This window comes from Athene cunicularia (genome assembly GCF_003259725.1).
Source record: "Athene cunicularia isolate RWA chromosome 4 unlocalized genomic scaffold, athCun1 chr4_part3, whole genome shotgun sequence".
Classification (NCBI taxonomy): domain Eukaryota; kingdom Metazoa; phylum Chordata; class Aves; order Strigiformes; family Strigidae; genus Athene; species Athene cunicularia.
The window spans coordinates 16,722,924-16,745,005 of record NW_020799100.1 but is presented as its reverse complement, the minus strand read 5'-3'; positions in this window follow the sequence as shown (position 1 = coordinate 16,745,005).

The following is a 22,082-nucleotide window of genomic DNA, read 5'->3' as shown; positions in this document are numbered from 1 at the left end:
CCCCAGAATAGGATGTGGTGAATTTTATAACAGTCAAGAAAGGCTTTATATTAATATCAGCCAAGTAAGACTTTGTATTAATTTCAGGAGCCATGGGAACGCCTATTTAAATCTCTTCCCAATCCCTTGACCTACAACTGTGTACGTGGACGAGCAGCATCAGACAGATAAGACAATCACTGTGTTCCCAGTGCAACAGTCCTGGAAGATGCCCTTGATACTGGCATTATTCCTAGGGCTCTCTGCCAAACATCACGATCCAAAATTCAAGACCCCTTAGGTGGTTTTTCCATAGAAAAGGCAAGGGATAGCATGCAGAGAGGATTTTTCATGCACGGTGGGTCACAGTCCCGTGCACCCCTGCCCAATGGCTCTCTCCAGCTACGAGGAAGGTGGTAAGATGTTGGCACAGCCATCACAAGAAATCAGGGACTTTCCTGGTCCCTCTTGCAGCGTGCCCTGTGCAGCTTCTAGCAAAGGAGAAAACTGCATGGTAACAAGGGAAGGGAGAAGACATGGCCATTTCACTGCCAGTTCCATAACATTCATAGCATTTTGTGGTGCCTGGTGTTTCCCAGAAAGCTCCAGCCCCTACAGTCCTGTGATGAGACAACATCAGCTTCCCTAGATTTAGTTTTAGAGCTCATAGTGAGTTACAATTTCCAGTTTTTCTCAAGTATATCTTATAGCTGCAAATTCCAGGAGGAAATCAAAAAAAAAAAAAAAAAAAAAAAAAAGAAGAACATTGATTCTTAAGTCAAATCTAAAACACTTCTTAATCAATACACAGGGTGGTCATTCTGTAGGGATCTGAAGAGCTGGCTTAAAGTAGAGCATGGGGCAACGGAGAAAACATGGTTATGGGCAGCTGCTGGCCACACGGGCTGAGAAGGATGGAGGAGGACATCTTCCTCACGTTCTCCCAGCGCATGACCATTCTTTTCAAGAACCAGGAGGCCCCTATATTCACTCCAGTGCAAATATAAAGGAAGGCAGGAGGCAGTTAGGAGAGTGAGAAGCGATAGAGTTTCCTGAAACTTACAGGGCCAGCTGCTACACCATCCCTGCGCTATTCCAGCTCCCACTAACGCTGGCACATTACAGGCCTTTCAGTGCCTTTGTTCTCTTTCCATTTCATGGGCTTTCGGTTCACGCAGCTTCTACGACGGAGTGAAAAGGAATCAGCAGCCCAGGCTCCCCTCCTTGGTGGAAATGCTTTGAAACTTTCAAAGAACCCAACTCTTTCCCCACATCCCTGTGTTAATATGCACTGACTCTGCTCCTGACGCACTCCATTGTAAATGATGTATGAAATGAAATCTCCTCGCTCGCCTAATGCAGAGAAGAAAGGCTCTGTAGGCAATGCTACAACATTCCCATATAGAGAAAAAGGCAGCAAAACCTCAGACTCCCTATGAACGATATTTTTTTAAAGTTGTTTCTCTTCAGTGTTGGTGTATGTCTCTTTTATTTTTTTTTTTTTTTACTGAGTGGGGATTTGAATTCAGATTTCACAGAGAAACCCAAATCACTTGCATATATTTCTAAGCCTTTTGCAGCAATTGTGCGACTGTTCACATCCCTTCATCAGAGGGAATAGCAGCAGTAAACTCATTAGCCCCACAAAGCAGCAGAGTGAAAAGAATGGCTTAAAACTTGCAGGAGGGAAGAGGCTGGGTGCATGGGGAAACGGCAGTGAATGTTAAGCTTGATCTGGATTTGAGACCTCCTTCCAGTTTTATATGAAGCTGTTTCAAAACCAGAACGTGTCAGCAGTCTCCAAAGGGAAAAGGGATCAGCGCAGACCGGGAGCTGTCGCGGGAGCAATGCCTGAAGGTCGGCATTTTAAAGCAGCAAATACACTGTGGGCTGTTTCCAGGGGCCAGACCAGATGATGGATTAGTTGAGGGCAAAGGGAAAGTCGCTGGAAAGGCGAGCGGAGAAGGTGACTGAGACATTGCAGGAAACACAGAGAGAGTATCTGCTGGTGACAAATAGTCGTGTGCTGCTGGTGGAACCCTTCGTATGAGTCCACTCCAGCTGGACCCACCTCAGCAGCTCCTGGGCTCAGTGGGACCCGCATGCTCTCCCAGTGCACCCCTGTTTCCCAGGGAGCCATCTCACGGCTGGCTGCCCTGCTTTGGCCAGGCAGAGCCTGGCTGGGGAGCAAAGTGTCTGTGCTGGCAGAGGACAGGCAGCGTTAGAGCTCCTTTCCAGTGACTTTTGGCAAGACAAGTGCGAGACAGCGGCCTAATCCCTGCTCTCCCCACATCCGCATCAGATACCTCATCGTCTCCAGTATAACACTGATGATGTAGAGATGATTAGGCAAATCTTTGCAAGAATTAGAAAATAACAAGCCATGCTCTGTGAAAGCAGACACAAGGACCCACCCGCAGCAGGTGACATCTCTTAGGCCAGCTGACAGTCTTCCATACTGATGAGATTTTTGATTTCCTCCAGCCAAAATAACAGATCCAGGCACTGACTGCCTTTGTCTCCTCTGCAGCCAGGACTGAGGGACACCCCATCCTTTGGGCTGACACATGTTTGGCCCATGGTCTGGTGCTGCTCCTGCACAGCGTGGGCACCACGCTGTTTTCCTTGGCCATGTGATGCCTCCTGCACACTGCCATCACAGCACTGCTGCCACGAGCAGTAAACTCTGCTTATAAAGCTTTAGTAAACTTCTAGGGATGACATTTTTATAGCTGACAGATGAGCCACCTTGATGGATTATTAGACACTGTTCGCCATCCTTGCTAGACTTTACGTTACTAATGAGTTTTAGAGGCTTTGCTTTCATTTTTCTTTCCCTTTTGTTTGTTCTCAACAGCAACTTCCAGAATGACAAAACAAAATGCTTCAAGGCAGCAGCTGGAGCTTGAAATTAATAATAAAAAGTAGTTGAGCTGATGTTTGGTTGCAGAGTCATGCTAACAAAAATGTGTGTTTCATACAACTGCAGTACTTGTGAGCAACCTGCTTTACATCCCCGTTTCCAGGGAGCCGCTGCTGGGCTGGCACATCAACGCTGCTGGGGCAGGCAGGGGAACAGAAAAGGGTCCCAGGGCTAGAAACAGCCAAACAGCTCGACAGCAAGTTTCCCTGGGCACCACTGAAACCGGTGACAAATATGAACAACTCCACCGCAATGAGCTTGCCCTCGCCCGGCTCCGTCCTGACCCTGCCACCTGCCATTCGCTTCACCCCGCGTGCACAGCCCGCAACGGTGCTGCTAATTGCAGGGAGATTGCATCCGTCAGCCCCCGAGGAACCCACATTTATCAAAATACCAGAGACACGCTGTTACACCTGTAATAAATCTGCCCTTTTTTAAATATAGGAAGGTAAAATCTGTGTGAGTTAACAGTCTTAAAAAAAAAAAAAATCTCAAAGAGCCTAAAAGCCCAAAACCTTTGAATAAAGCAAGCAGTTCTGGCATCAGTTCAGCTACAGTTGACCTCCTTACTCCCCTTGATTCGTGAAGTTAACAGCAAAAATATCCATGTTTATCTGAGAATGGCACCATTATTTCATAAAGCTGCTTTATTTCCCTTTCTCCTTCTGTATTGGAAAAATTCCCCAACACAAACTGAACATTTACTTCAGGCAGATTTTCTTCTCATTGTTCAAGGATAAGACGTGAATGGGACCGGCAGGAGGCCAGCTATTCTCTGGCTATATAAAGTGAAAACAATATTTTGAAGACGATCACAACCAGTATCAAGTATTCAACCACTTCCACGATGTGTCATATTATTTTGGCTGCAGACAGGTGACAGCAACAGTACATCACCCCTTGTGAGCAAAATGAGATGCAACAGTTTTTAATCAAACGCTGCTCGGGGAATATAAACCAGAGGAAAGCAGACTAAATAATAAGAGTGATTCTCAGGCAGGTTTACTTGAGCTGTGATTAATAATAATAGCAATAATAACACTTTGTATTCCCAGACTTTGCATTATCCTGCACTACTTTTGAAGCAGTGCCATCTTGTAAAAACAAACAACTCTATTATTCCATACCTAGGACTTTGACAGGGACAAATCTGACAACTAACTAGCAAGGGTGCTCCTAGCTGGATGGCTGCATTGTGTAATGTTAGGGAAAATTGAACCCCTCTGGTGCTGCTCTGCAGGCTGCAGGCTCCTTCTGGTTACCCTTTTGCAAACGCGTCAAAACAAACACATTCAGGAGCTGAACCTTCAGGAAAACACACCCGGCATTTCCTGGCTTGCACAGTCCTTCTTCTTTCAGGGCATGAACGTATTAATGACGTAGCCATCCTTCCTCCTATTTGGTACCACAGGTGGTAGCTCAAGCAGGATCACGTTGCTGGAACAAACATCTCAGAAGTATCAGTCCTGGAAAATGTTAACTGTATAGTAGCTGCTCTGTCAGAAGGGATTTTGCTGTTTGAGTGATATTGATTGACACCCCAGGGCGGGTTAGTGCAAGGTGGGCAGGCGATGCTTCTTGTGCTGGCACATCAGTGAGGAGCCCATCTCTGTGTCATCCCCAGGATCCAAAGACAAATGGGAGCAGAAATTTCCTGCTTGCAGGTGTTTCTGGCCACCAGGGATCTGCTATTTCCAGTCTAGGAGGAGAGAATAAATGAAAAGCCAAGCAGAGGGGGTTAACCCAGCACTGCACACCTCCAAAAGTCCCCAAGGAGACTCCTGGGGTGGCACCGAATAAACCATGAGTGAGGCACAGAGCAGCACCCACAGGAGCAGGAAACAACTCGCTGCAGCCACGGAGACAGACCCAGAGAGCTGGCTTTATAAACAGAGCTTTAGGGGCTCTTCAGGTCACACAAGCCTGAAAGGATGCCTCCTTGGAGAGCCACCATTTTAAGCTCATAAAATTCACGCAAACAAAACTGATGAGTACCACACAAGTTCAAGCAGAGCACTTGAACGCTCCCTGCCCGCAAGTCACCACTGTCAGCTGTCTGGGGGGGATTTTCATCTCCTCAGAAGGACTGAACTGGAGCAGAGCACCCCTCACACCAGGTGGGTACCTGTGTGATGCCGTCCCCGCGCACACGAACATCAGACATCCCTCACGCAGGCAGCTCCGCCGTGAACCTCATGTCAGGCACATCAAGTCAGATTGAGCCCAGAGGGCACTGTCCAATTATAAAGAAACCCTCAGAAAAGGTTTAGAGTTGGAGATGGGCACACAACAGCTTTACGTGTAATTGCTCAGCCAAGCCTGTAAACTTTGCAAACCCCGTTCCATTATAGTCGTGCTAATAATAATCGTTAATCAGTTATTTAAAGTCATTCACATGAAAAGCTATGAGCATTTTTTTTTTTTGAGCTAGTATAAATCAACCTTATAGGCAAAAGAATAAATACAGGGAGACAGCTGTACAGATCACACTGTCACACCAATCACTGCTTAAAAGCACACACTGTAAATAGCAGACAAAATTCACCCCCAGTGGAATGCCATTGACTGCACGGGCTGGAGCTGCAGCAGGGATAAATTGGCCTATCAAAAATACATAAAAATTTAGAAACAGAATTCAGTGACGTGTGGGAGCGATTTATCACAGCTATGTCACTTAAAATGACATTATCACTAGCGAACCCATTAAATATTATGGGCTCTGTTAAGATTCCTAAGGGGCCAAACAACAAAGGAGGCAGCAGTGGTTGGATGGGGCCGAGGGGATTCGCACACCGACCCAATGGCCAGGGCCACCGGCTACTCACCCGGTCCTGAGCCGAGCCTGGGGACGGACGCGGCCAGGGCATTGCGGGGTGGCAGCCCTCGCCCGCACCGGCAGCACGTGGCCACGTGTGTTCCTGGTGGTGCTGGCAGGAGCGTGGGGCATCGCCGCCAGACCCATGTAGCAGCGGTGCCACTGGCTCCTTGGTCTCTTGTCTCACATGTGGAAGAGTAAAGTCCCTGGAAACATGGTGCTTTGGGAGCCCAGAGTGTTCATCCTCGACCCGCCGGTTCCTGTTGCAGCATCCCCGCGCCGTACCACCACCATAGAGGCGCTGCTCTAGCTGGCTTTCCATTTTCAGCAGCTGCAGTTTGCAAAATGAGCCTTGCAGGGAGTGGAAGGGAGGGAAATGAGACATCTCTTTTGTGTGACTCTCGTGGTGTTACCATGATCTCAGACCTTTAGAAAATCATCAGGCAGCTTCATAGACCACTCATCAGCGGTGGGAGCTGAGCACGCAGTGGAGTCTTAACAGCCACGTACGGTATTTAGCTACAGTAGGAGTCGTTAGGCTCGGTGCATGGGCTCATCAGGGAGTAGTGCAGAGACATTGTGTATCACAGTATGTATTTAATGACAATAATCATGTTTTCATGAAGATGGGCTGAGGAATTTTGCCCTAGTCTGGAAGTGTCCAAACTCAGCAGTTCCGCTCAGGGACCTGGACTCGGGCAGCGATGTGGCTCAGGATGGCTTCAGCAGCGGTCCAGCCTCGCCAGCCCAGCTGCGGCGAGCAGACGGCTTGGGAGAACACGCCCTGGCCGAGGCAGAGCACACCAGAGGAGGAGGTGCAGTGAGAGGCTAGTGGAATAAAAGAACAAGCAACTGATTTCTCTCAGAAAAAAATAAAAAAACCTCATCACTTGCTAAATTGCCTTACCAGGATTTGATTATTGCAAATACCAGGCAAGGCAGTGTCAGTCACAAAACATTTGTGGGAAGCAATTTTCTTAGGGATATCAATATAAATAGAGGGATTTTTTCCCAGTGTGTTTCCACACTTGTTTTGAATGTCTCTTTTCATTACTCTCACCATAGCTGTTGGTCATATTCTCCCATTCTCTTACAGAGTGTCCGTGGCAGTAGCACGTGGGTGCACCAACTTCTGACTGCACACCACTGTGTTTTGGTCCAGTAGCTTTGCAATTTCTCTCTCTTTGTTATTTTTTAAAAACTGTTAAAGGCAGCAAGCAAACAGGAGCACAAATAGAAACATTGCCCCTTCAGCGACACCAGCGGGAAGACAGGCACCCCGTGTCCTCCCCACCATGAGTGCAGGGGACGACTGGGGACCACGGGCACAGCTACTGGTGTGCCAATGGGCCCCATCCAGCCCAGGCAGCCGGTGAGCATTCCCGATGCGGTCACAGGCCTTCACCTAGGAGAGAGGGGGCAGGAAGAGCCACTCACATTTCATGTAATCAAGATGTCACGATGCATTAGTCTGGAGATGTAAAAGAACAACAATTGCATCTTAAACTGTGATAGTTAATTTATTATTGCAGAACTGAATAGCAAAGTGTAAGAAGGTGGGGATTTTTTCCCACCCTGGGTATATTGTTCTAAAACAGACGATACATTAATTTTTTTTTTTTTTCCCCCACAGCTATAAAAATAGAAAGCTACCAGTAGAATCAGGAAGAGAATTGTAGGTCTCATGACAACTTATTCCCCTGAAAAACATCACTAAATATTTCTAGCAGGAGTTGCTAACAAACTCAAACTGTATTATTGCTTGCTGTACTTCTGCTAATTGATGTTTTTACACAGTATCGTACCTAATCCCTGCCTCTTAAACCAAATTTTATTAAAATTCCTTAGCAGTGCAATGAGCAATAGTTATTTGGGGTTTTATCCATTTCTTATTAAAAAATCCCAAAGCATTTTCCATGCATCTAGTAAGCCTTGTAGGCAAGAGCTGTTATCCCCATGTGACTGAAGGATGCACTGAGGTAACAAAACTTGGGGCAACTTAAATAATGTCATACATGAACAGGCAGCAAGCCTGACGGGAGACCGGGCTTTCCTCCCAGCACTCATTCAACCCACAAGAGGCTTTTTGCTTTGAAACAGACCCATGCAGAGAGCATTATTTGTTTTTACATCTCTTCCCTCCTGACCACGCCTTATTCCTGAAAGAAACAAAAATATCCCAGAAATGATCGATTTCCAGGGAGAAGCACAGAGAATTTGCTTTGCTTCTCAGCTGTTTATATTTCAAATCACTGAGGATGGCATCAACAACAGGGCTTTCATGCCTGTGCGTGCTGTCGAGCGTGATGGCGGGCTCCAGTGCAGGCTCAGGTCTCACCTCACACCAGCACAGCAGGTCGTGGCACTGCCCTTTGGGCGCTCAGGAGAATGATGAGGCAACCCATCACTAAATGCTGGGTCAGACGTAGAAGGGAGTTTGATGTCTCAATCACTTGTCCCTTCTCTCAAAAAGCTGGGGACCATGTTTCCACAACGAGGGTGCTTGTAAGGAGTCGCCATCACTCAGCCTCTGGCCATCCTACCTGTGTTTGCTTTCGCTGAGCACCCAAGTAAGTGCAGCCCAGATCACGTCACTGCAGTCACCACCTGTTAATATAAGCTTCTGAACAACACTACAACATAACTAAAAGAATTTAAAGAAACATAACTAAAAGAAACAACAAAACTAAACCAGGATCAATTCAGACTAGATATAAGGAAGATATTTTTTATGATGAGGGTGGTGAAACGTTGGAACAGGTTGCCCAGAGAGGTGGTAGATGCCCCATCCCTGGAAATGTTCAAGGCCAGGTTGGACGGGGCTCTGAGCAACCTGATCGAGTTGGAGATGTCCCTGCTCATTGCAGGGGGGTTGGACTGGATGAACTTTAAGGTTCCTTCCAACCCAAACCATTCTATGATTCTACGATTGATAAAATCTGGATGCATTATTTCTTTCCTAATCAGATTCTCTCTTTCCAAAAGCCAGGTACATCCAGCCAGCTCCTGCATGGCAGACAACCACAACCCGTTAGCATCCAGAGATACTTTGAAATGCTAGTGAATCATTTCCATGCCCGATGGATTAAGCTACTGATCAAATCTGACATATGACTAGCCTAAATATCTAGGCCTTATTTCTCCTGGAAACATATCTGGTCCATATCCAAAACCAGTTTAATCAAGAGGTGACCGTTAGATTAAAGATTAAGTAAAGTATTTTTTCAACTTTTGATTATTGGCTGTGGGTAACAGGAAAGTCTGCAGAGCTTTGTGAAGTAAAAGCAGCATAAATGCTATCATACCCCACTGGAGGGTTTGGAATAAGAGTTGTCCCTTGCACTACCTTTCAAAATCAGACACTGATCTTTGAAGAATTCAGCCAGTAAGATAAAAAAGGTGATAACACAGAAGTTGAACCAGAGGCTCTCTAGTGGGGCTCTATATTATTGACCCGGCCTCCCTTAGTGCCACCCGTCTCACGACTCCATCTTACGGCCTCACTTGTCTGCTAAAAATTGTGGGTGTATATTGGACGTACCGTTGGAAGCAAATAGAGCAACTTTGTCCATAATGGAAATTTTCACAACATTAGGAGGCAAATAACTTCAGAAAAGGACAATTTGGGTTCTGCGTACATTGCAATTTTATAGGACTGCAGCAAAACAACTGCAGAACCCAAAGCGACATGTTTCCCAATTCTCTCGATGTGGTTAGAGCTCAGCACAAAATGGGATGCTAAATTAAATATAGCTATCACAGACTGATCTTCCTCCCTCAAATATATAGTTATACACAAATACACCTTCATGCATAACCACACATATGTCCCCACAGCCCCTGCGTGCACACCAATCCACCTACCAGCAGAAGAAAGATTTTTTGGATACTCTGCTGCGACATTTATTGACAAAGTCCCAGGGGTATTGCACCTATTCTTTTTTGGCATTACCCATGTAATGCAAGATATAAAATTCTCGGTAGATGTTCTAAGTTTGTATTTAATAGACCTGGAGGCTCTGAGTGCCTTTTCACAGATTGCGTTCCAGCTGTCTGCCGATATTTGAATGTGCAGGTCTTGGTCCCATGCTGTGCAAACAGGCAGCCTCCCACGCATTTTGTGTACCAGGAGTAATTTATGAGTCTATCTATAAAGGAAATAACAGTGCGTTAAGAAGGGGTTATGTAAAGCTCTGAGATTGAGAAGTAGCTCAGTTAACTCAGTACAACTTCCCAACATCACCGTTATGTTTCAGCTGATTTACAAATACAGGAGGCCTTCAGCTGGTGATTCATATTCCTTCTGAAGCAGACAGGGGGGGAAAAAGGTATAATAACTGTCTCTGCATAAATCTCATGTCACTGAAAGGCTCCTACCTTGAAACCTCATATTCATTAACCATCTTTTGCAAATATGAATGTGTGAATTGAACCGCAAGTCCCAAGACACTGTGGGATATTCTGGTACCAGCCAAATAGAGAAAAAAATAAAATAAGAGGCACCGGCCATTTATTTTCAATCTCACGCCACAGGGATTTCTTCCAAATTGTCATTTAATGCAGATCCTACAGACTATGCATTGGAATTCAGATAATAAAAGCCCATGTGGAGTGCCCGGCACCCCTGTTGGGAGCAAAGGGGGATCGGTGGGAGTGCGGCGGGGCCGTCCTGCCTGCCCCCACGTCGCAGGCAGCCGACAGGAATGTCCCACTGCCACGCGCAGTAATGCGGGCTGGGCACCTCTGGGTGATCAAAACAAAAACATTGATTTGCAGCACTCTTTTTTTTTTCTTCCTCCCCCACCCTCGAAGAGGAAACCAGCCTGTAGCTATCAGAGACACCTGTTTTGAAGACCTGTCTGCAAACCATTTCAGTCCTGCTTTGCAAATCCAGCTAGCAGATAATGGGGTCTGAACAACAAAACCTTTCCTAATTACAGAGCAGGTTGTATTTAGCAGCCTCACATCACTTCCCAATTGCAAACAAGACACAAAATGCAAAAGTTGCAAGCCGCTCAGCTGAAAAGTTCAACATTATTTATTTAATGTCCCTTAGAACATGAATATTTAAAGTGGAAAATGACCTCTAAACAGAAGAAACTTATCAAAATCCATACGTGCCACCTCTCCACCCAAAGGGCAAGCTGAGTTTGCTGCTTGGCTTGGGTCAAAGGGAACCAGAGCAGAGGCTTCATCCTTCATCTCGGTAGCTGGCAACCCAGCATCCTTGTCACGGCACTGACCTGCAAAACACAGCTTTCTATAGATCTGCCTATAAACCATTCGTGTCTGTCATCAGCTTGTAGCTACTTACAGGTAAAAAAGTGGGAGCAAGAAGTGTCCGGCACAGTGCTGTAGGCAGAGGTCCTGCACTTGAGACTGATGTTCAGGTGTGTCCCCTACATGCTGCAGAAGAGGTGGCAGAGTCCGAAATTTTGGCAGACATCCAGGCTACCCGGCCAGCGGTCACAGCCGTTACCCCAATCTGAAAGCTGGCCTGAACTGTCAGGTGAAAGATTTTATTCCAAATGATGGTTTTCAAAAATGTTTCTCCCCACCTTACCCCATGCTAGTACCAGCATCAAACATTTCTACACTCACAATATATTCTATATATTTCTAATCTTTTTTTTTTTAAAATCTCTTCCCTCCCAGTTTTCTTGAGACTGTTACTAACATGTTATGCACCCTTTTTGCAGGCATTTCTATAAAAAATAAAAAAATCTCGAAGACGAAGATCCAAACAAAAATGCTGACAATTCTCCTCTCTCTTCTTAATTTGAAGATTTTAAGATAAAGCCAACGGTGAGCATGGCATTTTTTCTACATTTCTCAGCCAACAACATTGCTGATCTTGAGGGGATTCTTGGTGGTTTTGGGGGTATCTCTAAGACCAGCCTGTGCAGCCACGGCTGCACCACGGGGCCAGGAGCATGAGCACCATCACCTGTAAGGAACTGCGTCATCACCGCTGTCAACACAGGCCAGCAATGTCAGGCAAATGGATCCACGTGGATCAGGCTCATCTGGAAATTAGAGATAATAATATTTTCCTACCTTGCAGGCCCATTACAGGAGATATTCATTAGCGCTGGGAGGCAATCAGAACATCACCATGATGAGTGCCATAAAAAGCTGTCCGTGAAATGTGTCAATCACTCAGCCAACCAGCCTGAGCCGAGTCCTACCCTCTCGTCTCCTGTCATGCAAGCGAGACAGCCCAAATTTAAAAGCCAAGGAACTGTCTGCCATTTTCTCTGGTATTTTAGCCACTGGGACTCAAGCTTTGCCAACTGTTAGCACCTAATGTTGCAACCAGCACATTTCAGCTTCAGCTTGTGAGATTTCTGGCATTTCACTTAAAAAGATGCTGCGTTCCTAAAAAAAACACTTTTTGCAATGGAAGCTTCTCATGAAAAATGATTCACACGCGTTTTTCACCAAACCGTGTTGAAAGAAGAAAATAAGCCAAGGAGAAAGGAGCAAGCAAGCAGCGCTGGAAAACACCCAGGGGACATGAGACCCAGGCTGGTGGCACAACAGTGTGACAGTGTGATTTGCTTTGGTGTCTGGTTTGTAGGGCTGGGATTTTCACAAGTTTTTCCATCTGACCAGGAAGAACTGAAATAATCATCACCAAGTGACAAGGCTACACAAAAACTTCCCACCTGGGGGGTGAATCCATCACTGTTTGGTGCAGGGATGCTGGTGCTACCCATCGGAGCAGCTAGACAAGGACCAGGCTGGGCTGTGGGATGGCTCCATTCTGGGCTCACCGGTTTCCAGCAGCTCCTCCAGGAAAGAAGCACTTCCCAAATGCATTTTCACCTCAACAACCGAAATGCCAGCTCTGCCAAGCTGTCTTTTTTTTGCAAGGAGTCCCAGCACCCTGCCCTCCTCCTCACACTGACAGCTCAGGATAAAAAGCAGATTTCTGGGTGCCGACTGACACCAGGCCAACCAGAAAGCTGAATATCAAAGAGGACAAGAAGTAGATTCATTATAGACTAATTAATCCAGCAAAAGGCTTCTGGACAAAGGTTGGTGACAATCACTTCAGGATAATTTTGAAATAAATATGAGGATTCAGAGAAGAAAAAAAACACAGTTGGGAAAAGATTATTTTTGAAGCATAAATATAGCTCATTTCTAGACCCCCTCCTCCACATATCAATTAATGAAGCAAATCATCTGTCTGAATCAAAGATGTGGGAGAAAAACATAGTTATCTATTTGAACTACAAAAAAATTAAAGTATTTAAAATGAAACATATAATTAGCCTGTAGGACTCTCTGCTGTAGGTTATTGAGGCAAAAAAAAACCCTTACTAACTTTCAAAAAAGGACTCGACAGCTACAAGAATAGCTTCTGTTGCTCTACAAAAGAGGGGGAAATCTTCATCTTCTAGACACAGGCAGGTCCAGTCAAAGCCCAGCTCCAGGCTACAGGGTTTGTAATTCTGCCCCTACACAGGCTCCAGCCATTATCACATTTTGCCCAGTTTTGTGTTCCTTTATTGTTTTTAATTTTACTGGGGGGTTTTTTAATGTACTTACATGTGCAAGAGCATCTCCCTGCCAGCCGTGCTGTGCACTGTGGTCCCAGCCCCTTGCTGGGGCAGCTTTCCACATGCTCACAGGAGCCTCCTGACTTTCCCTAGACCATAAGGGAAATTAGGAGAGCGCAAACATCAGTGAACAAAGCCCTTCGTATGTTGGGTCCTGTGTTGATGCTATCCGGTGATTGCAACTGCTCAACCTCCATCAAGGATGGCGGCTCTCAGTCCCCTGATATCAGGCAATCAACAGATAACAACACCACAATACCCGACATATGAGGGGTTTCATTCACTGGTGTTTGTGCTCCTCTGATTGAAGGCAGGCAAGAAGCGTTACGCATGGCTATTTTCATCAGACCCCGGTGCTGCAGGACACATAGCTGATGAACACCAGCTGGCAGCGGGAGGACGTGTTCCCACCAATTAGCTGCATGATGATGCTCTGCAATCTCCTCTGAAGCATCTGGCACAGGCCACTGGCAGACCCAGCTATGGGATGAATCGGCGCTCTGTTGCGCTGTGGCAAGTCTTACGTTATTAAAGTTTAGATTGAAATGAGGAGCTCAATGTCAAATCTACAAGCCCAGCCAAAGGCTCAGCAGATGCTGCATATATAAATGCATACAAGGGTTAACATAACTCTGGACAAGGCTGACACTAGCTTTCACAGATAAATTGCAAGAACATCCCTTAGCAGGCACCTTTTTTCCAGACATTATCACTTGAATAAACATGAAATACCTATGGGTCACATCTGAAAATCCTTCTTTATCATTACTATTTATTTACAAATGCAGTAGCTGCAAGAGACCCCAGGTAGGATGGGCACCACTCATCTTCCACCAAGACCTGGATCCATGCCTAACCTTAAGCGTGTTTGTGTTGCCACTACTTGCATCAATACAGAAGCAAGTGCAAAATGCCATCGTAGGGAGCTGGAAGCATTTTCATGCACTATTGTACTGTGAAAACAGCTACCCAAAGCAGAGAGAAAACTCCTGCTTGGTGCCTGCTGATGAATTTTCCTGAAACAGGCAAGTCTCAGCATAATCCAGTCATCCTCAAATAAATGGCCATTTGACATCACCACAGGTAGAGCAGAGGTTTCACCAGCTCATTAAAAATTTATGAGTCACTTGATCATGATCTTAAAAATAAAAAAGTGAACAGAAAATTATTCCCTCACAAATAAGATCACTTTGACTAAGTTACTTGCTTCCCTTCAGAGGAGATTTACGCTTTTTCTCTCTTCCTCTGCAATCTGGCTCCCTTTTGAAGTTAAAAGAAAGGAAGGTTCGGGGGCTTTTTTATTTAAGGAGAAAAAAAACCCTTCTCCTCTTTGAAAATATTTTTCTTAGACAATTGCTGTCTCAAATTTTAACAAATACTCACTAATTTGCACCTTGTTCAAAAGCCAAATGGTAACTTTGATTTTTTTTTTTTTCCTACTGAATGTTACTCTGCCTTTCTTTGTTTTAGTGGCAGAAGGGAGAGTCTTAAAGAAATCAAACTACCAGCTCCATTCCAGATTTCCACAATTTGTTATATAATTTCTTAAAAGGAGCCATAAGGCCACTTGGAGGAAAAAAAAAAAAATCTTTTAAAAAGAAGAAAGAAAATAGATTTTTTTTCACCCATCTTCTTAGATGAAGTAGATGAGACTAAAAAAGGCATTTCATTTGAAACATTGTATTCAAGCCCAATAAAAAAAGCCAACAAGGTGTCCCTGCTAGGAAATTCATTTGCAGGGACCAGACAGAGGAAACCAAGAGACTTTCTTCAAGGACAAAGAGAAAGGAAGTTTTGAAAAAGATGAGTTTTTTTTTTTTTTTTTTTTTTTTCCCCAGCTGTATGAGAAGAGATGCCGGGTTTTGTTATCCTGAGGAGGAGAATTTGGATTCTGCGTGTTTCAGGTACGGCGGGTGCATGAGTGACGGGCAGGACTGGGAGCAGGCAGGGAAGAGCTATACGTACATCTCCCTGCAACGCTGCCTCATAAATATGATAGGGCTTTAATGACGGAGCCGTATTTTAGGAACCAGGTACTCAGGGCTGCTCAGACTGCTCTGCGTTGCTCCAGCAACAAGAAGCTCATCTGTGCGGCCAGTGAGATTTCCCCTGTGAGAGCAGCCACCTCACAGCCATGGGTAAAAGGGATGGCCATAAAAGTGGGGAGCAGTGAGGGTCAGCACCTCAGATGTCCCACACTCAAGGGCTTGCGGCGGGTGCCGCAGCGTGGCTGGGAGCAGCCCTGTCCTCTCAGTGCTCTGGGGACCTGCGTCTCCTTACAACCGTCCCACCTGGAGAGGCCGACCAGTCCTCCTGCTGCCCTGGGACCATGGGCGTGAGTCGGTCCTCCAGGCAGCTTAATGCAGAAGTCTCTCTCCATCTCCTGCCGTGCACATGCATACCTACATCCACCAGTGTGCGCCGTTCATACATATGCATGCCCACGAGGGAAGCATAATGAAATTCATCCAGCCTGTCCTTTCCTAGAGGGAGCAGATCCTCCCGCGGCTGCTCGTGATGGAGCACATGCACCAGCTCCCCCGCGCCGCCACCCAAACCACGCCGACGGGCACACCAAATCCGTCTTTTCCAGTCTCCTCCTCCAAGGTGGACTCATAGCACCTCATCCTCATGCCCAAATCAGGTTCACCTTTATGTCCAAATCTGGTCCAGCTGGAGAGAAGCCCCAAGGCTGCTGCATGCCCAGTAAGCATCTCTTGGGGCTGTGGGGGCTTCAGTCCGCAGGAGAAAGGTGAAGGCAGCAAGAAACCAAAGTGAGAGCAAGAGGTCATAAAAGTTAAAGGTGGTTCTGGGGGAAAACGGGCTGATATTTGTACCAGGCACTGGAGCTGGGCAGGGGTGAAGAAGACTAAATGGCTCTTGGGAGAAAAAAAACAGCCTCTGGTTTGTTGTTATTTATCAGTTTATGAGCACTAGTGTATGCTGTGTTGGGTGTGTTTGCACATCTCTAATCAGCTTAACAGTTTGTATGTAGCCCTGGAAGAATGGCAAATTAACCCAGGATTCTGGTGCTGGAGACATTTTGTACTGAAAAGACATGTTTGGTGGCAGACTCACAGATTCCCTCCTGGATCACACATTTGCATCCAGGATGTTTTCTCTCCAATATAAAGCCGGTGAAAACAAAACCAAACAGCCAAACACCCTTTCCAACAAAAATAAATGGAGCTTAAGCATCAAAACATATCTGCGCATTTCTGCTATTTGCTTATAAAAAAATAAAAACAAAAGTCAAAGCCTTCAATAGGAGACTTTCAGGTCTTTTCAGCTCAGAACATCTTTTCATTTACAAGTTTCCTCCAATTTTTTAAAATGCTTTCAGGTGATAACAAAACCAAAATTAACCCAAATGGCATTTTCCTTTTTTCTCTTTTCATTTCTCTTTTCATTGAAAATCCCCCCAAGACTGCCTCCACCAGCTCTCAGCTCTTCAGGGAGCTAAAGACGTGACTGCTCTGCAGCTCCACTCAAGGACACAAAGCCAAGCCCAAGGAGTTTCCATGGCCCCGTTCCTGGCTGTACCATGTCACCTGAACTCAGAGACTGCATCAAACACCATGTCATGGTCAGTACTGGGGCCGACCTGTCCCTACTTGTCAAGGTGCACCTCTGTTTCCCTCCGGTGCTGACGAAGATTGCGGTTTTTTCCAGCATGTCTCAAGCTGCATCTTCTTGATGAGGACACAGTAAAGCAACCACCAAGAACGAGTCAAGGAGCAGGAACGTGCGCATCTGGTCAAATCCTTTCATGAATAACTTAATAATGCTGTGCAAATGAAAAGTATTCTGCATTAATATAGCTTCGCCACAATGCTATTATAATAAAGATAACAGACATGAGTGAGTTAGCGCTGCGTTAGGGAGCAGGCTTCAACTGCATCTTGCTTCATTAGCAGCCGCCCTGTCCCTCATGTGATCATTAAAGGTGTGCTGAAAGCTATAGACATGCAAGGGGGACAGGGAGAGGGTGAGCGGGGCAGGGCATCATTTCAGACACCTGTTTCTGCTCCTTCAAGATGCACAGTAGTGTCACCACCGTTTGCTCTTTCCTCCCTCTATTCTTTCCCTGCTTGGTTTTCATAGATTAGAAAACCAGTTTTCAGCTTTGCTGGCCCAGATTGTTCCTCCCTCCTCCCCAGCCGTATTAAAAGCCACGGGAGGGTATTTACGTGAGGAAATCTTTGCAGAGAATCCCCCACTCGGTCCCTGCGGAGCATCAGGTTTGTTCTTCCCCAGCTCCATAAAGCAGAAAAGCTGCTTTCAAACCGACCTCATGCAAAGACAGTGTGCAGTCCCCAGCAATGATGAGGCCACTCCTGCCTGAGCTGGGACAAGGACATGCCTGCATTGCCCCCACCCTGAGCAGGTCCCAGCCCCGCTTTCAGTGGCACACGGGATTCCCACAGTCCCACATACCCCTCAGGGAAGGTAGCTCAGGCTTGCACCACTCTCCCCAACACACGGGACCGATTCCTGCCCAGCAGCTTGGCAAGACAGACAAACATCTCCTCAACACAGACACTTCTGCAGTTATTTTTCCTTACCTTTTTGGTAACAGACTAGGGGAGGCAGAAGCAGAGGTGTCCTCCTCCTTGCTGCCAGCACCCTTGAGCTCCCAGGCAGGAGCGGTTCCCACAGCCCCTCTCTGCAACTAATTGCCCAAGCTGCTTCCCCGGCACCCAAGGGAGAGGAAAATATCATTATCTCTTTCAAAATGAGACTGTGGAGAAAATATATGACGAGTCCAAAACAGTAATTGTATTTCCCAGGGCTAGAGGGGCCTTTTGCTGCCAGACTTACACAGAGCCCTGTTCCAGCTCTGGCTCCTCGTCCATGGCCAGCTCTGGGCAAAAAGCATGTCGGGTACCCAGGGCACTACTGATTGCTGTAGGGCAGGGCAGAGATGTGTGAATGGTGCTACCTTTTCTGTGGAAAAAGGGATGAAAGCTGTGATAATAGCCTCCATCACTTTTTCCACAGCCCCAAGGTTTAGCTGCAGGGTGCTGCATGCTCCCAGCCCACCCCACAGCCGGGATCACCCAGCTTGCATGGGGCCATACCCCTGAGAAACCCTCCCCTGGTGCTTTGCCAATTATCAGGCCTAGCATAAAGGACACAGCCAGCACGAAGAGGAAGCAATAACCAAATTGTATTTGACACAAAAGGGTCAGTCCATGGGTGAGCTCTGGGGGTACAAACAAGTCAATCAGACTATACATAATCGACATCAATCCCAATGACCCCAACAACAACACCGCACGACCAACAATGGGTGGGATAAATTGTGAAATGCAGTCTCCCATAGAAGGTTAGAACTGAGTCAACAAGCCAAACACATAAGACCAAGGAAGCCACACACTGAATCTCCACACAGCCCGTGTTTACAAAACCCAGACCTGACTCGAGCCCAGTCCCAGTGAGGCGGGAGGATCCTTCCCCGACAGGGAACTCTGCACAGGGCACCCACCTCACAGACAGACACTGCCCCTCCTGCAAGGGGTCCCAGCTGTTATCCCTGCGTGGGACCCCTGACCTTGGGTCACTCACTGCGGGACCCCTGGGGCTCCTTTACCCAATGGCTCTGTCTGCCAGGCCGCCCCACCCTGGGGGGAAGCCTAAAGGGAAACTCACCCCCCTTGGGAAGGGCTGGGGGAATCACCCAGATGTCAGCCTTAACGTGGGGCTTGGGGTTGAACCCCAGCATTTCACCTGGGCAGGGCTGGCCTCTCTGCCTCCACTTCCAGCCCAAATGATCGGTGAAAGCCCCACAACACCTCATGCCACGCTGACACAGGGTGGCTCACGTGCTGCCGAGCCTCGCCGGCGGGTCCCGCTCCCCACCACAATGCACTGCTGGTTTCACCCCGGCAGCTGCTGCAGCCCGTGATCCCCTATGGCTTGTTTGGTTTGAAGCTGTTGTGTTTGTTTTCTTTCACTGTTAACTTTCAAGTATAAATGTGCAAGCTGGGGAAAGTGTTCCTAATGCCCCATATGTTTCCCCTCAGGAGCAGAACTATTCCTTCCTATGCTTTAGACTTGTAAGATGTTGCTGCCTCGTTTTTTTTTTTTCTCTCCATTGCTGTAGAGCTGGGAGCCAGGCTTGGGGAGCAGCTGAGCACCCCTGCCCCCCCCACCCCCTCCCCAAGGTGAGCAACAGGACGGGGTGAATGTCCCGTGGCCCCACACTGAACCTGCCTCCTTCCAGCAGCTGTAACAAAATGCTTTGAACCTAAAAATGAAAAGAGAAAGGAAAAGGATGTTCCATTCCCTCCCCTGACACATACACATGCACGCACACACTCCTGCGGACTTCTCCTTCTCCTGGTATATCAAATGGCCATGTCTTTTTGAAGTTACCATGGCAGTGAGAGCAGAGCAACAGCACAACTCACAGAGGATGAGAGAGCGAGGGAAAAACGCCAGCACAGGGACGGGGAGGACAGGAAGGGGCCGAGAAGGTCCTCTGATGTCTGCAAGATACAGTGCAGGAAAGGCTTTCCCACCGGAGAAATTAAAATAAGCAAACAAATATCCAGCCATGAGAGGGCAGACAAAAAGTAAAGAAATGAGAGATCTAAGAGCGGAGCTGGGAAAAGGACTAAGGGAGAAGCAAAGCAGAGACAGAAATTCAACTAATTAGAGAACAAGGGGTGTACAGAAAGAGAAGCAGAAGAAGGTGAAAGAGGATTCGGCATCAAAATCTAAAATGAGAATAATTCCAGGAAGCAGCAGGTTTTGAAGACAAAACATGTAAAAAATGCCAGTGACAGACTGTTTCTGAGCAGCCAGCTCAGCTATCACCACCAGCCTCAGTGGAGGGTCCGCTGCCACCCTGCACCCAAAGGAGCACCCTGTGTCAAACTACCTCCAACTCTACAAGCCCGAGCAAGCCCAGACCCATCGGACCCCCTGTTGGCTATGGTTTGCTTGCAGTGAGCAGCTCAGGGCAAGGCTTGGACTCAGGGATGTTCCTCATCAGGAAAACTCCAGCCACTGCTCAGCCCAGCACAGCGGGTGCTCTGTGCAAACCCAGGCTGACCCCCCGCACCAGGCATGTCCCCACTGTGTGTTTGCATGTTGTAGCAGGTAGGGAAATAGTGGATGCTTCAGAAACCTCACACAAAGAAACAGGACAGCACAGGGGGAAAGGAGAGACAACCTTATCTAAGGCTACACACTGTTCTCGGCTGCGCGTGGTCACGCTGCACAGCTCCATTTCCTCTCTGCATCGTGAGGATGTCTGCTCTCGGTTCAGAGTCCTGTCCTTAGTGTTGAGCTAAGCCTTCCTTCGGCACCTCGATAACGTGAACCTGGGTGCTCACGTAGAGCTCATGACCAGCCTAGGAAGCCCTTTGTACGACCTGTTGAGAAAGCACCACTAACCCATCTTCCAGCCGAGATTAGATACAGATACCTTCTAGTGCGGACCGAATCTACCCCAGCAACAAGGACCTGACATTTCCCTCTTGGGCTATTCCACAGATTTCATTGCCAGAAAGTCATTCAAAGCATCCCATTTTTCTCAGTGTGAATCTGTACTCCCAGTAGAGCCATGCTAAATAATTCCTTTTTTGCTCTGGAAATTTAAAATCTTCATATGTCATTTTGGCGTTGTACCTCATTTAAAATGGTTGACATTTCTTCAATTCTAGGCTTACCTGGAGGGTGCTAAGCAGAAGACCAAGAGATTGGAAAACTTTACAAAGCAAAAAATCTTACAGAACAGGAATGTACGATGAAAACAGCATCCCACGCATGTTTAAATACCAGCATCCAGAGTGAGCAGGATTATGATTGCTTGGCCTGAAACAAATGGTTCCACTTTTGCTGCTGCTAATGCCATTAAATAACCAAGAGAGCGAATGTCACTGATTAGAAAATAGCACAGAACACTTGCGAGCACTAATCAACTTTACAGAAATGTTAACTTTCAGACCTAAAAAACCCTTGACAGTGTCCCTGTGAAGTTATTTCGGGTGAGGCTCTGCATACCGGAGCTGTCCCTTCGCATTAGGCTTGATCCCTGCTCACTGTGCGAGCACACAGCAGAGTGCACCCTTAATGCTTTTCAATTACATGACAAGCAAAGCAACTTATTGGTGCTCTTTATGTTAATGTCCCGATATTTTTCATATTTATGATATCTAATTATGTTTGCTCCTGATAGTGATGTAATGTTTAGGTACTGAAGATTGAGAAGACTGTTCTAATGTTAATATATTTACATTATTAAAAAGTAATACATTACATAGGCAGTCTGCTGTGTAGGGCTGGATTTCTAGATGAGTTCTCAAGGCAAATCCATTATCTTCTCCCTCCTCCTGTCCCCTGTACAGATTCTGATAACTAGGATTGACTGGCAGTGTTTAAAGTGACTGCAGCTGGTATCATGGTGCCAAAAGGGAAAAGGTATCTTACACATGCATGAAATTAAATAGGCCCAGGGGTCTCAAAGGACCACACGGCATTACCAGGCAGAGGAATTCAAGACATTAGCTCAGAAGATCAGCATTGCAAAAATGGTGCAAAAAAAAAAAACCACCCAAACCTCAAGAGGGCTAGAGAAAGGCAGACTCCCCAGTGCAGTGCCATCGGAGGCGCTTTCTCTGAAAGTCCATTAGCTGGAAAAGAAGTCTCTGCAAGTCCCTCTGGTTTCAGACTGCTTTTTCCCCTTTGGTCAGGGAATTGCGCATGTCTGAGGATCGCCAGGGCATACTGCAGAACCCATTGCCCTCTTTGGATGAGGAGAAACAGTGTATTTATAGGAGAGGTTGAG